Source organism: Sapajus apella, unplaced genomic scaffold (assembly GCF_009761245.1).
Source record: "Sapajus apella isolate SASKATOON/1434 unplaced genomic scaffold, GSC_monkey_1.0 scaffold65, whole genome shotgun sequence".
Lineage (NCBI taxonomy): Eukaryota > Metazoa > Chordata > Mammalia > Primates > Cebidae > Sapajus > Sapajus apella.
The window spans coordinates 8,266,823-8,281,825 of record NW_022437005.1 but is presented as its reverse complement, the minus strand read 5'-3'; positions in this window follow the sequence as shown (position 1 = coordinate 8,281,825).

Genomic DNA, 15,003 nt, shown 5'->3' with positions numbered 1-15,003 from the left:
TGGCCAACATGGCAAAACACTGTCTCTACTAAAAAAAAACAAAAAACAAAAAAAAACAAAACTTAGCTGGGCATGGTGGCACATGCCTGCAGGTATTGATCAACTTACCACCTATGCAACTTACGACCATTCGACTTTACGACCACAATCGCTAGCCACAACTGCTCCGCGTCTGGCAGCGCAAACGTTTCCCAGCTGGGCATACGACAGTGCAGACCAGCTTCCGGCAGCACTACCATCTCCACGTGCACCATTTCAACTGCACATATAGCCTACTCAACTTACGACCAAATTGTGTTATGACCGGTCCTCGGTCCCGACCGTGGTCATAAGTCGAGCACTAGCTGTATGTGAATATACTATATGTATGTGTACATGTGCATCTATCTATAGCTGTATCTCCATCTACATGTTCGTTGATGTCTGTATCTGTATATCTACAGCTAGACTGCCCCACCTGACCCAACAACCAGTTCCATAAATGAGCCTTATTCTGTGCTGCCAACCAGACATCGCCGCATTCCTGACGTGTCTCACTGAATCCTCACACAAAGCCAATGAATAGTTATTATTCCTGAGGCCTCACAAAACCACCTGAGAAACGTGCAGTGGAGACTCAAAGCCACATACGGCACACACAAAAAAAAGGCACTGGTGTAAAGACTTCCAGAAATACTGGAGGAGCCATGGGCCACCTGAAAACTATTGATTTCACAAGTTCACACTCACGGGAGAGAAATTACCTGGGGAAGGGGAGGATTAGACCTCAGCCACCTGGATTCTGTTTCCAGTTTGCCAGGTTCTCAGCAAGTTCTTCCTTTTGTGCACGTGTTTCCTGTAAACTCCCTGCAGCAGCAGAGAAGCTGGTGGGATTTGGAGGAAACTGGGAAAACAGGGACAATGAAAACAGTTCTTCGTATGACACATTTGGCCCTTGTCAAGAAATATAACCGAGAAACCTAGCTTAGGAAAAGCAAGGCCCCTTCCATCCTTTCCTAAAGGAAGTAGCCCTTGCATATGCCTGCTATGAGTTGGTTTCCGAAGAGCTCAATATTAGGCTCTGATTGCCACCTAGCAGAAATGGATGCTTTCATTGATTCTTGCCTGTCTGGCACAAAAGTAGTATGCAGAGCTCAAAAGAGGTGCACAGAAGTGGCACAGTAAACATCGGCCTCCATTTCATTTCAGTGGGGGTGGGTTACAGACCTGCAGGAACAAATGCTGAATCCTTGCTCCGAGCGCAAGAAAGGCCACATCCAATTTTGCCACCTTTTGCTTCCCCAGTATCTAGTGTGCCTGGCCCCACAATAGGTGCTCAATAAACACCTGAGTGAATAATTAAATTTTAACATATGATCATGAACGTTGTTACCAAATATTAAACACCTTTTCTAGACCAAGCTCAGGGTGAAGTGATTTACATATCACTGTTTGATTTACTCCTCTTGACATCTGAAGGAGGTAGAGGAACCCTTAGCAAACCCACATGGTAGAGAAGGACATTGAGCACTCAGAGAAGTGAAGAGATGGGCACAGGATTGCACAGCCTGTCATCAGCACCAAAATTCATGCAGAGACAATCTGACTCCAAAGCCTGTTTTGGGGAAGATTCTGTCATGCAATTTTGTAATGTATTATGTAATTTTTGTAAAATTCTAATTTATGTGATTTTTATCTATTTGCAATTTTAAAATTTTTAATTATGTGGTTATAATTTTACATGATTATAATTTATTACAATTGAAATTTTATATAATTGTGTAGATTTTAATGTAACTTGGAAGATGGCCCTTTTTATGTAATAAAGTTGCACATGTGTAAATTTCACAAAATATTTAAGTGAGAAATAATGCAATCTTTTAGACTCTCAGAAAATGTAAGAAGGTATATTCTTCACCTCATTTTTGAGACTAACATAGACTTGAAACCTTAATTCATAGAAGGGAGATAACAGATGAATTTCATATATGAATGTAGATGCAAACATTCTAAACAACAGAAAAAGGCAGTCTGAATCCAGGGATATGAAATAGGAGGATACTTCATTACTAAATTTAGTTTATTTCAAAAACACAAAGCTGGCTTAATGTTTAAAAAAAATCAATGTAATTCATCACATTGAGAATATAAAGCAAAAATACGTGATTGTTTCACAGATGAAAAAAGCAATTATAAGGTATAATGTTCTATTATTATTTTAAATAAACACTATCAGCAAACTAGAAAAAGAAGGAGAATCTTTTTTTATTTTTGTATTGCATTTTAGGTTTTGGGGTACATGTGAAGAACATGCAAGCTTGTTGCATAGGTACATACATGGCAGTGTGATTTGCTGCCTTCCTCCCCATCACCTACATCTGGCATTTCTCCCATGCTATCTCTCCCCAACTCCCCACCCCCTGCTGTCCCTTCCCTATTTCCCCCCAACAGACCCCAGTGTGTGATGCTCCCCTCCCTGTGTCCATGTGTTCTCATTTTTCAACACCCACCTATGAGTGAGAACATGCAGTGTTTGATTTTCTGTTCTCATTTCAGTTTGCTGAGAATGATGGTTTCCAGGTTCATCCATGTCCCTACAAAGAACACAAACTCATCGTTTTTGATGGCTGCATAATATTCCATGGTGTATATGTGGCACATTTTCCCGGTCTAGTCTATCATCAATGGGCATTTGGGTTGGTTCCAAGTCTTTGCTATTGTAAACTGTGCTGCAATAAACATTCGTGTGTATGTGTCCTTATAGTAAAATGATTTACAATCCTTTGGATATATACCCAGTAATGGCATTGCTGGGTCAAATGAAGTTTCTATTTCTAGATCCTTAAGGAATCACCACACTGTCTTCCACAATGGTTGAACTAATTTACACTCCCACCAACAGTGTAAAAGTGTTCCTATTTCTCCACATCCTCTCCAGCATCTGTTGTCTCTAGATTTTTTAATGATTGCCATTCTAACTGGCGTGAGATGGTATCTCAATGTAGTTTTGATTTGCATTTCTCCAATGACCAGTGATGATGAGCATTTTTTCATATGTTTGTTGGCCTCATGTATGTCTTCCTTTGTAAAGTGTCTGTTCATATCCTTTGCCCACTTTTGAATGGGCTTGTTTGTTTTTTTCCTGTAAATCTGTTTTAGTTCTTTGTAGATTCTGAATATCAGCCCTTTGTCGGATGAGTAGACTGCAAAAATTTTTTTCCATTCTATTGGTTGCCGATTCACTCAATGACTGTTTCTTTTGCTGTGCAGAAGCTGTGGTGTTTGATTAGGTCCCATTTGTCTATTTTGGCTTTTGTTGCCAATGCTTTTGGTGTTTTGATCATGAAGTCCTTGCCTACGCCTATATCCTGAATGGTTTTGCCTAGATTGTCTTCTAGGGTTTTTATGGTGTTAGGTCTTATGTTTAAGTCTTTAATCAAAAGGGGAATTATTAATGTGATATTGTTTATCTACAATAAATCTTCAGCAAACATGAAACTTCATAATGAAATATTAAATACTTTCCTTTGGAAATAAGGATAAGCACAAAGATGCCCATAATAACTACTTCCCTACAACATTTAGAGTAGAGGTTTCAATCAATAGAATAAGGCAAGAAAAATATACTAAAAAGCATAAAGATTTACAAAGGAAAGAGGAAAACTACTGTTATTTTGAAGATAATGATTGAATACATAGAAAAACTAACAATCTATAAGATATTAGAAACTATGAGTTTCTCAAGACTACTCATTATACAACAATCAACTACATTTCTCTGTGTTAGTAACAGCCAGAATATTAATTTAAAAGAAAAAGTGTACCATTTACATTTGTGTTGAAAGGAATATCAAGTACCTAGGAATAAATCTAACAAAACATTTCAAGACCTCTATGCAGAAAACTATAAATTTTTATCAAGGAAGACCTAAATAAATGAGAAGCAACACCATATTCATGCACTGAAGGATTCAATGTCATAAAAATACCAATCCTACATGAACTTGGTGTATAGATTTACTGCAGTCCCAACTGAAATCACAACAAGCAGATTCTAAAATGTACATGGAAATGAAAAGCCCAAAAGTAGTTAAGCTACTCCTAAAGAACAAAGAAGAGAGACGATTTGTTCTGCCCTATATCAAGAGTTAAAATAACACTACATTAGTTAAAGCAGCCTAATATTTGTTCAAGGACAGATAATAGATTAATAGAATAGGATAGACTGTTCTTAAAGGACCCAGATATATATGGACACTTGATTTATGACAAAGACAAAATTGAAGGAAGATAGAGAAAAAAACTATTTTAAAAATGTATGTGGCTGGGAAAATTGAGTATCCACAAGGAAAACATGAAATGAGACCCCTACCTCAAACCATACACAAAATTCAATTCCAGGTGAGGTATATGTGAAAAACAAGTTGAAAAAAAAAAAACAAGAAAAAAAAGTATTTAGAAGGTTAAACAAAACTGATAAATTTGAGTACATTAAAAATAAGAATTTTCTTCATCAAAAGACAACATTAACAGAGTGAGAAGGCAAGTCACAGAGTGGGAGAAAATATGAGGGACACATAAAACTGACAGAGAGCTCAATACATAGAGAATGTCTGTAAATCAGTAAGGAATAAACAAAACATAGAAAAATGAGCCCCCCAAAACCCTGATATGCACTTCAGAAAAGGGAATCCAAATAGCCAACAGACATATGAAGGATGCCCAACCCTGTTAGTAACCAAGGAAATGCAATTAATATAATGTTCCTATTAGCCCAAATCTGGAACAACCCCAAGGTTCATGAACATGGAATAGAAAAATAAATTGAGGCATAGTCATATGATACAATACCATACAAACAATACAAATAAATAAACTTCCCAGGCACTGTTTATGGCTCATGACTGTAATCTCAGCACTTTCGAAGGCCAAGGCAAGTGGATCACTTGAGGTCAGGAGTTCAAGACTAGCCTGGCCAACTTGGTGAAACCCTGTCTACACCAAAAATACAAAAATTAGCCAGGTGTGGCGGTGTGCACCTGTAATCCCAGCTACTCAGGAAGCTGAGGCAGGAGAATCACTTGAACCCAGGAGGCAGAGGTTGCAGAAAGCCAAGGTCGTATCATGCACTCCAGCCTGGGCAACACAGAGAGACTCCATCTCAAATAAATAAATAAATAAACAAACAAACAAACAAACTAGAGCCATTATCCAGTAATATGAATGAATCTCAAAAACACAATGTTGAGTTAGAAAAACAGATGCCAAAAAGTATATAATGTATGGCTTCACCTACAGAAAGTTCAAAAACAGGCAAGAGAAAATTGTATGTTTAGGGATTCATAACTACTTGAGAAAATTATGAATAAAAGCAAAGAAATGATTACAATAAGAGTAAGGATGGTAGTTACCTAGGGAAAGAGACTGGGAGAGATTTGAGATCATGAGGCTGAGTGCAGGTGTCTTTCAGGAATTAGCAATGTTTGTTTGCCCAGTGGTAATTACATAGAAGTTTCACTTTTCTGTAAATATGTTATATTTTACAATACAAATGTTTTTAATTATACAGCAATGCAACTATGAGTATTCTTTCCTGTCACCTGCCATAGTGTACAAGAATATCTTTGGGGAAGATATTGAAATTGGAATTGCTAGGCCCTAGGATATACAGTGTTCATTTTTTAAAGATATTACCTAATTATTTTCCAAACTGATTGTACCAATTTACACACCCACCACCAATGTTCAATCATTCTCTGTAAATCACATCTTTACCAACACTTCATATCAGACTATTCTTTCATTTTTTGCTGTTCCAAGGAGCATACAATAGTATTTTTTTATCTGAATTTGTATTTCACTAATTACAAATGACATGAAGAATCCTTTTTTGTCTTTATTCACCTTTCGTTTATTCAGTCTTTTCTTACTTAGCCAGCACTATTTTTGTGATGTATAAGAAAAATTTCCCTGCCCTGAGGTTAGGCATCCCACAATTTTTTGGAAAATCTTTACATTCTACTGTGCTCATTTTTTTAAAATCCATTGTCAGGGATCTAATTTCACCTTTTTCATATAGACAAACAATTGGTTTGGCACCATTTATTAAATAATCCACAATTTTTCTAAGCATCTGTGTATAGAAAGTTTCCATATGTTGCTGGGTCTGTCTGTGGACTCTCTATTCCATTGGTTTATCTGCATATGGTTGTACAATATCACATTTCGTTACTATAGTTTTGTGGTTATTCTTGCTGTCTGGTAGGTCAAGTCCTCCAGTATCACTCTTCCCTGGAACCTTGACTATTTCCACCTTGTTTTCTGTTTTTGTTTTTGTTTTGAGACACAGTTTTACTCTTGTTGCCCAGGCTGGAGTTCAGTGGCATGATCTCAGTTCACTGCAACCTCCGCCTCCTGGGTTCAAGCAATTCTCCTGTCTCAGCCTCCCAAGTAGCTAAGATTTCAGGTGTGTGCCACCACACTAGGCTAATTTTGTATTTTTAGTAGAAACGGGGTTTCACCATGTTGGTCAGGCTGGTCTTGAACTCCTGACCTCAAGTGATCCACCCGCCTGGGCCTCCCAAAGTGCTGGGATTACAGGCATGAGCCACTGCACCTGACTTATTTCTATCTTCTTAATGTAAGGATTTTTGAGGCTCATGAGCAGCCTTCATCAAATACCTGTGGATTCTTTTAGAAGTGGGATTTACGTGTTGTAGAAAAACCAGTAATAGCTAATATTGAGCCCTCTTCTAAGGGCTTTAACTGTTTTAATTCATTTAATCCTCATGACCACCTTGTGAGTCAGTGATGCACCAAGGGCAGGTCCTTGGGGGCACTGTCTGCAGAAAAGTTAACAATAATGCTAATCCTGATAAAAAGTCTTCTGCTTTTTATTATCACGGCCCAGCAATTCTTAAAGAGATCAGGAATAAAATCCTCCTCTCTAAAAAAAAAATACATATTTTGTTGATCAAATGTTTAAATAATTCATGATGATTATTGATGAGTTGCAATTTTATATAAATAAATGTAAGCTTCAAATTTGCATATTTTATATTACGGAACCTTTAATAAACATTACACCCTACCCGGAAGTTAATTCAGAGAATTCTCAGTTCTACAGCCAGCGCCTGACCTGTGTGGACTCAGGCTGTTTCAAAAGTGGGTTTCTATGTCTGTGTTGTCTGAGCTGCCTTTCCTTCGGGTGCAATCACAAGCCCAGCCCTGGGATGCCACAGATTCACCGTGAACAGTAGATTCCAAATCAACAAGGATAGCAGGATGCCTAGAGAGGCCAAGATGCAAACTTTGAGTTACTTTAGTTCTGTCTCCATGGGACCACTTGGAGTTTTTATTTGTGTTTAAAATTCCAAACGATGAAACAGAATGCAGACCATGAGATGACTAATTTAATATGAAATGGGCAAAATTGAATTCATATCTGAAAAAATGGTACCGCGTTTGAATAATATCTTTAAAATTGAAATGTAAACCAGGCATTCTTCTACCCCTCATAGCACTCTGGCTCTGCGGGAGCCTCTGCACAGAGCAGAGAGCCTGGACATTGCACTTCTGATGCCCCTGGACCCACACTCGTGGGCACCAACCCAGACCCCAAGGGGCACAGGCAGTACTTGCCTACCGGGCAGTGTTTTGTGCCAGGGAACTCAAGGGGAAGTAACTTAAATAAACACTGACCATGGCTAAAATGCCTCGGTGTGAGAACAGGAGGTCAGAGTCCAACAGGGCGCATGGTGAAGTGCAGTCGGCTGGAAGCCTAGGGCAGAGCCTGGGTCTGTCTGTTTTCTGGCGCTCAGCCCTGGAAAGACTCCATTAGGCCAGAGTTCCTGGGGACAAGCACCCTGTCCTTCTTACACATTATCCTCTGCCATTCGCACAGGCATTTCCCCCCAGATCGTCACGTTCCACAAGTCCCCCTCTACTGACCCCGCAACTGCCCACCCATTCAGCTCCCCAAGCTTGAAATGCCAGTCTGAGCATCTCCACGTTAAAACAGTTGCTCTCTCTTCAGAGTTCCTTGAGTCTCTTTTTGCCTTCCTTTTTTTCTCTGGAAATGCCCAGGGAAGCCCTCAACTGCCTGCCCTCTGGGATCTCCAGCCCCTTTCTTGGATTCCCAGTGAGGTGTCTGCTCTGAGCTTCTGCATTTCACACTTTGTCCATCACATATCTGCTTCAGGGGCTGACTTCCTGCCTGAATGAAGCTAAATCCAGAACTTTTTTCTGGATTCAGCCAACGCCTGCATAGTCTCTCCATCCTGCACCCTCAGTCCTAGCCAGCTCACCAGTCATTTCTTCCTCTTTTCCACCTGAGATCCTTCCTCCACATAGGCTTTTGCAGTTCTTCAAAAAACTGAGCCCATGGAAAGCAACAGACATTCTGGTGGGCCAGGCACAGTGGCTCACGCCCCTAATCCCAACAATTTGGGAGGCTGAAGTAGGTAGATCACTGGAAGTCGGGAGTTCGAGACCAGCCTGGCCAACATGGCAAAAACCCATCTTTACTAAAAATACAAAACTTATATGGGTGTGGTGGCATACACCTGTAGTCCCAGCTATTCAGGAGGCTGAAGCAGGAGGATTGCTTGAACCCAGGAGGCTGAGTTTGCAGTGAGCCGAGATTGTGCCCCCGCACTCCAGCTTAGGCAACAGAGTGAAACTCTGTCTCCCCAAAAAAAAAACAAAAAACAAAAGAAAAGAAGAGAAAGCAACAGACATTCTGTAATTCCATTCTAACCATCCCGCTGCCTGTTTATATTTTTGGTTTTTGTGCTTGTCTTTAATGGCTGTTTTCACCCCACATGTCATCTCCACTGAAGCCATCACTCATCTCTCTGTTTCGGGTTTAAAGGTGTCTGGGATCTTTCCCATTGTGCAAATAAAGAGAGATTGCCTGGCTTCTCCAAGCTAGCACAAAACTTGACTTTCAACTGCAAGTCTTCTGGATTGAAATCCAGCGTTCCTGCCGTTACACCAGGGATACTTAATAGCACACAAGGTAACTTCAGCTGCTACTCAGAAGAAATTTTTATCAGTAGTTCTATATTGATTTTAATGTGTATTAGAAAAACTAAAAACCGCCACATCCTCAGCTCAAGTTGCTACCCCCCAAGTCACTCCCTTAATGCACCACCATTCTCAACAGAAAAATGATCAGTCTTGTTTACTACCTTTTCATAAATAAGAAGTAGCGGAGAGCAAGAGTTTGTTTGAGCTAGTGGTTCTGTCAACCTTGGCTGCATTGAGAATTATTTGGAGAAACACTTTTTTAAAACACCAATGACTGGATCCCCATCCCCTCCCTGCCTTGGCAAAATTGGTTGGGAGTAGAATCTAGACGGTACAAAATTCCCCAGGTGATTGATTCAAATTAAAGTCAGGGTCGAGATCCTCCGGTTTACATCAATGACTGCACAGCTGGGCCTGAGAATTGCATTTCTTTCTTCCTGTTCCTTTTTGTTTTTTCCTAGAGATAATGTCTCACTCTGTCTCCCAGGCTACAGTGCAATGGCACAATCATGCCTCACTGCAGCCTTGAACACCAGGGCTCAAGTAATCCTCCTGCCTCAGCCTCCCAAGTAGCTAAGACCACAGATGCAGGCCACCACACCAGCTAATTTTTAAATTTTTTTGTAAAGACAAGGTCTTGTTATGTTGCCCAGGCTGGTCTCAAACTTCTGGCCTCAAGCTGTCTTCCTACCTTGACCTCCCAAAGTACTGGGATTACAGGCGTGAGCCACCACATCCAACCATGAATTGCATTTCTAAAAGCTCCCGTGTGACGTTGATGCTTCCCATTCGATCCAGGGAACACACTTTGATCACCACTGATGCACATGAACCTGTGAGGACTACTGTGGGTTTTTTCCTTCCCATCATACTTTAGTAATAGCTCCTGATGACGTGCTTTGGAAAACCACACCTCCTCAACTCTCCGGTGTAAGTGATACCTCGCCACTTCAGGAGCAGGAACCAGACCCAAGTCTGGCCAATCAACCTAATCTGTATCTGCTCTAGTGAGTAATGGGTTCAGAGATGGGTGCTTAATATAGTCCAGTGAGAGTCGGTGCTGGGACTTTTGCTGAAACCCTTGAGAAGAGGCGCTAAGTTGGCAGGACATAGGCCTGGAGCTGCTGGTGACCATTTTGCCTTTGCCTGGGAGGAAACTGCCTGAGGATGGAGCAGAGAGGTGAAAGCAAAAGAGACTGGGAGACCAAGTAGATGGCCACCTTTTGTTCCCTGGATCCAGCCAAGCTTGGATCCAGACCTACATTTTTCAGTGACATGAGCTAATAAGTGTCCTTTCTTGCTTAAGCCAGTTTGAGGTGGGTTTTTGTCCCGTGCAGTTCAGAAAGTGCTGATACCTGAAACATCACAGTGCCCCCACCACCCCGGAGAGTGGGATTCCAACCTCACTTCTGGAGACTGCCTCCTTCAGGCAACCATCTTCAGAAAGATCCCAAAATGGAGCAACAGAACCTTTAGATGTCAGTCAGTGTCATCACCTCCCTGCTTATACGGGAAGATTGGGGGACAAAGAGGGGTGAGGACTTGCCCCAACTTGTGCCTACAACAAAGCCAGCTAGGATATCAGCCCTTGGCTCTATCACTAAGCACACCCACACGAGGGGGTGGGTGACAGCCGGCAGGCAGCACTACCACGCTGCCCAAGTCTCCTTCGCAAGAACACCCACTGCAGGGAGGGGATCTCACTGCTTCTTCATGAAAAGTGGCTTTATTGCCCACTGCTCAATGTCTCCATGTTTCTAATTGCAATCAAACAAAGACGCAGTTTTTTTGTTTTTTGTTTTTTTTTTGAGACACGCTGGAGTGCAATGACATGATCTCGCCCCACTGCAAGCTCTACCTCCCAGGTTCAAGCACTTATCCTGCCTCAGCCTCCCAAGTAGCTGGGATTACAGGCACCTGCCACCACACCTGGCTGATTTTTGTATTTTTAGTAAAGATGGGTTTTCACCATGTTGGCCAGGCTGGTCTTGAACTCCTGACTTCAGGTGATCCACCTGCCTCAGCCTCCCTAAGGCTGGAATTACAGGTGTGAGTTACTGTGCCCAGCCAACATACACTTTTTTAAAAAGCCATAACAAATCCATGATTCCTGGGATACTATTGCTCAGAACAGTAGTTGTAAAGTGTAGCCCTGTGATTAGCAGCATCAGAATCACCTGAGAAATTGATAAAATCCAAATTCTCAGGCCTTCCCCAGACCTACTGCACCCTGAGGGGGAGATCCAGCCATATGTCACCGAACAAGACCTCCAGGTGATTCTGATACACATTAAACTTTGAAAGCCACTGGCTATGGCTAAGTAAATTTTTTAAATTGGTTTAAAGTCTATTTAAAGAAACTTACAAAGTAAATGTAAATGATCTGTGAATATAGCAAAAATGTAGGAAGCTGTACAGAAGTGATTGAATTTGAAGGCGTGCAATCCTCTAACACTGAAGCCTCTAGAAGTGCAAAGGAAGGAAGGTCTATCCCAGCCCAGGGAGATTAAACCCACCCCCAAGCATTGCAAGAGTCCCCCCGTGCTGGCAAGAGGGGCTTTATCATTTGTTTGTTTGTTGTTTTGCTGAGGGGACAAAGAGTTTACATGTTTGACTCTGACCACTTATCCCTCACTATTTGGAAAACTATAAAATAGGAGAGTCCGCTTTTTTAAGATGATCTACCCAAATGACTTGGGGACGTTCCCTTTGTTATAGATCAAGAAACAGGTTTTGGCCCTAAGGGTTTGAGCATTTTCCAGTGAAGAACAGTCACTGCTGGCTATACAAACCCAGCTCACCCTGAGCACACGAGACCCAGTGAAACCAACCCGTCACGTGGGAAGGGTAGGCCTGAAAGAGTCTTCACAATCACAGAGCATCCATAACGACCTTGAACGCAGATTCTTAAGGAGGACCAGGGACGCAAGTGGTTTCCTTGATAATGGGAGCGTGGATTTCAGGCGGGGCCCTCAGAATGCTTGAACCCAGCCCCACCAGGGGCTGCAGTCCCTCATGAATCTTACTCATCTGCTCACAATAGCCTTGAACTGCATCCATGAAAATCATTGTCGCCACCGTTGGACCCACCTCCCCACTGAATAGGTGGGCAGAGTGCTTTGTTGAGATCCCTTTCCTAAAGGGTTCATGTATTTCTTTAACCATATTTATGTGGGATTCTCTGACATTCAAAAGATAGCAGTTTTGCATTTAATGTTTTTATAGCATAGCACTGTGTGTACCCTCGGTTCCTAATGCAAAATGTAACTCATGAGCATAAAAGCTCTAAAGAAACGTCGGTCACTCGTGAGGATGGCATAAAATCCAGAGGTGCTGTCTCAAGACGGGGTTCGTCTGTCCCGGAAGCGAAGACGCAGTGGTGGTCTTAAATCAGAAGACAGCTCCAGGGATTCATTGGTGTGAGAATGACGAAAAACAACGTTTTGTTTCTTTGTGGTTTATTTCTTTTTGTTGTTTTTTTTTTAATTGGGATAAAATACATATAACATAAAAGTGATCATCTGAACCATTCTTAACCATGCAGCCCACAGCGTTAAACACACATTGCTGCGCATTCATCACCACATCCATCTCCACAACTCCCTTCGTTTTGCAAAACTGAAACTCTGCGAGTGAAACAACTCCCGTTCCTCCCTCCCCCGGCCCCTGGCAACCACCATTCTGCCTTCCATCTCTGAATTTGACCATAGCCTGTTTCGGAGTGAGACCTTTACTTGACTTGTTACCTGGTAAATCCTAATGAGAGCAAAATTTTCTCAGCCCTTCAGCAATCAAGTTTCAGATTCAGGCATCTCTGGGATACTCAGTATGACCATAAAGCATTCACAGAATTTGGCCATGAGCGGGGGTGTTCTGTACAGTATTTTGCTCTGGATCTGTTTACGTGAACATACCTGGGGTAGCAGCAGGAACATTGGATTTAGATTCAGAAGAATTTGGACTGAAAACCTGCTGTTTTGTTGTCTTGGAGAAGCCACCCCTTCTCTCTAAATCTCTTAAATTGATTCTCATTTTAATTTTAATTTTTTTCTTTTAGATAGAGTCTCACTCTATCGCCAGGCTGGAGTGCAGTGGTGCGATCTCAGCTCACTGCAACTTCTGCCTCCCAGGTTCAAGCGATTCTCCTGCCTCAGCCTCCTGAGTAGCTGGGATTACAGGCACATGCCAGCACACCCTGCTAATTTTTATATTTTCAGTAGAAATTGGGTTTCACCATGTTGGCCAAGCAGGTCTTGAACCCCCAACCTCAAGTGATCTGCCTGCCTCAGCCTCCCAAAGTGCTGGGATTACAGGTGTGAGCTGCTGAGCAGAGTCTGTTTCTCATTTTCAAAAATCAAAGGATTTGATGTAAAAATCTCAATTTCTGTACCCTCTTGAAAAATTCAAAAATCAAAACAAACACTCAATTTTTGTATGTACAAAAACTTCAAGTAGACACTTTACCAAAGAAAGATATGCAAGAAGCTAATATGCCCAAACAAAGATCCTCAGCATCATTAGTCATCAGGTAAATGCAAATGAAAATCACCTTGAGATACCACTTGGAATGACTAAGCAAAGCTGACAATACCAAGTGTTAGCGAAGGCACACAACAACAGGAAACTTGCATCCATAAGCAGCCTAGCAGCTTCTTATAAAGTTAAGCATGCACTTACGATGTGTACTCCCCTGGGTATGTACCCTAGAGAAATGAAAAATTATCTTCACACAAAAAATACACATCCAAATGTCTATAGCAGGTTTATTCATAATTACCCCAAAATAACACAAATGTTCTTCAGCAGGTGAATGGGGAGAGGCACTGGTCCATCCATGCTCTGGAAAACCACTCAGTAGTAAAAAGAACACACAACCGGTACAATCAACATGAGTGAATATCAAATGCCTCATGCGATGGAAAAGAAGCCAGCCTCCAAAGGCTGTGCACTGTCTGATTCCATTCCCATGACTTACTGGAAAAGGCTAAACTGCAGGTCGGTGGCCACCAGGGACTGGGATGGGGAGGCTGTTGCTTGAAACGAGCATGAAGGAATTTTGTGGGGGATGCCAGAACTGCCCTTGATCTTGATTTTGGCAGTGGCTACACAACTATTGTATTTATTTGCTGAAAACTCACAGAACTGCACTCCAAAAAGTAAATTGTGCTACCGATAAATCATACCTCAGCAAACTTGACCACCGCACCCCACCCTAAAAAAGAATATCTAGCGTCCCTTGGCCCACCTTCCTACACAGCCACAATCGGCTGAACAGGATACAGCTAAGCAGTCAGGCAATGGGAGCTTACCTCCTTGCTTAGCTTGGATTCTCCCAGATGCAGTTCCTGCGGTCAAGATAGGCAGATCACCTGTGAGGAGGTGGGTGGAAGCAAGAGAGAAGGAGAAGAGTAGATGAAAAGCGTGTTGACTGTTGATGGTTTGGTTCATCTGCATGGGGAGCAGTCACCCTGAGGCACTTTGGAGAACCAGCCCCCACCTCTTCCATTTGTTCACTCCCAGGTCAGGAGGCTGCCCGTGTACCCGGTCACATGGCCACATTCCTCGTTGCTGGAGTCACCCTCCATGCCATGAGCAACCCCCACCTCTGTGCTGGCTTAACAAAACCTCCTGCAACTTGGGAGAAAGTTCCTTTTCCAAAATGTGGGGCCGTGCAGCAAGCTCTGCAAGGTCAGAACTGAGGCTGGCAGGTGTGGCCAGGAGCAGCGGCATCACTGGGAGGTGACACCGGCTGCAAAGCGTGCCCCTCGCCCACCTCCACGAGGAGCCCCATCCTCAGCCCTGTGCCCATCTGTGTCCTGGGCCAGCCCAGGGAGGGGTGTGAGCTCATCACTGCTGCTAGGGGTGATAAAGCAACTGCTTATGAACAACAAAGGGGCGGAGGGGTGTGGAGAACCTGAGGCTGAAAACCAGTAAACCTGGTTTCTATTGCTGCTGCTTCCAACAACCAGTTCTGAGACCTTGAGCAAATCATGT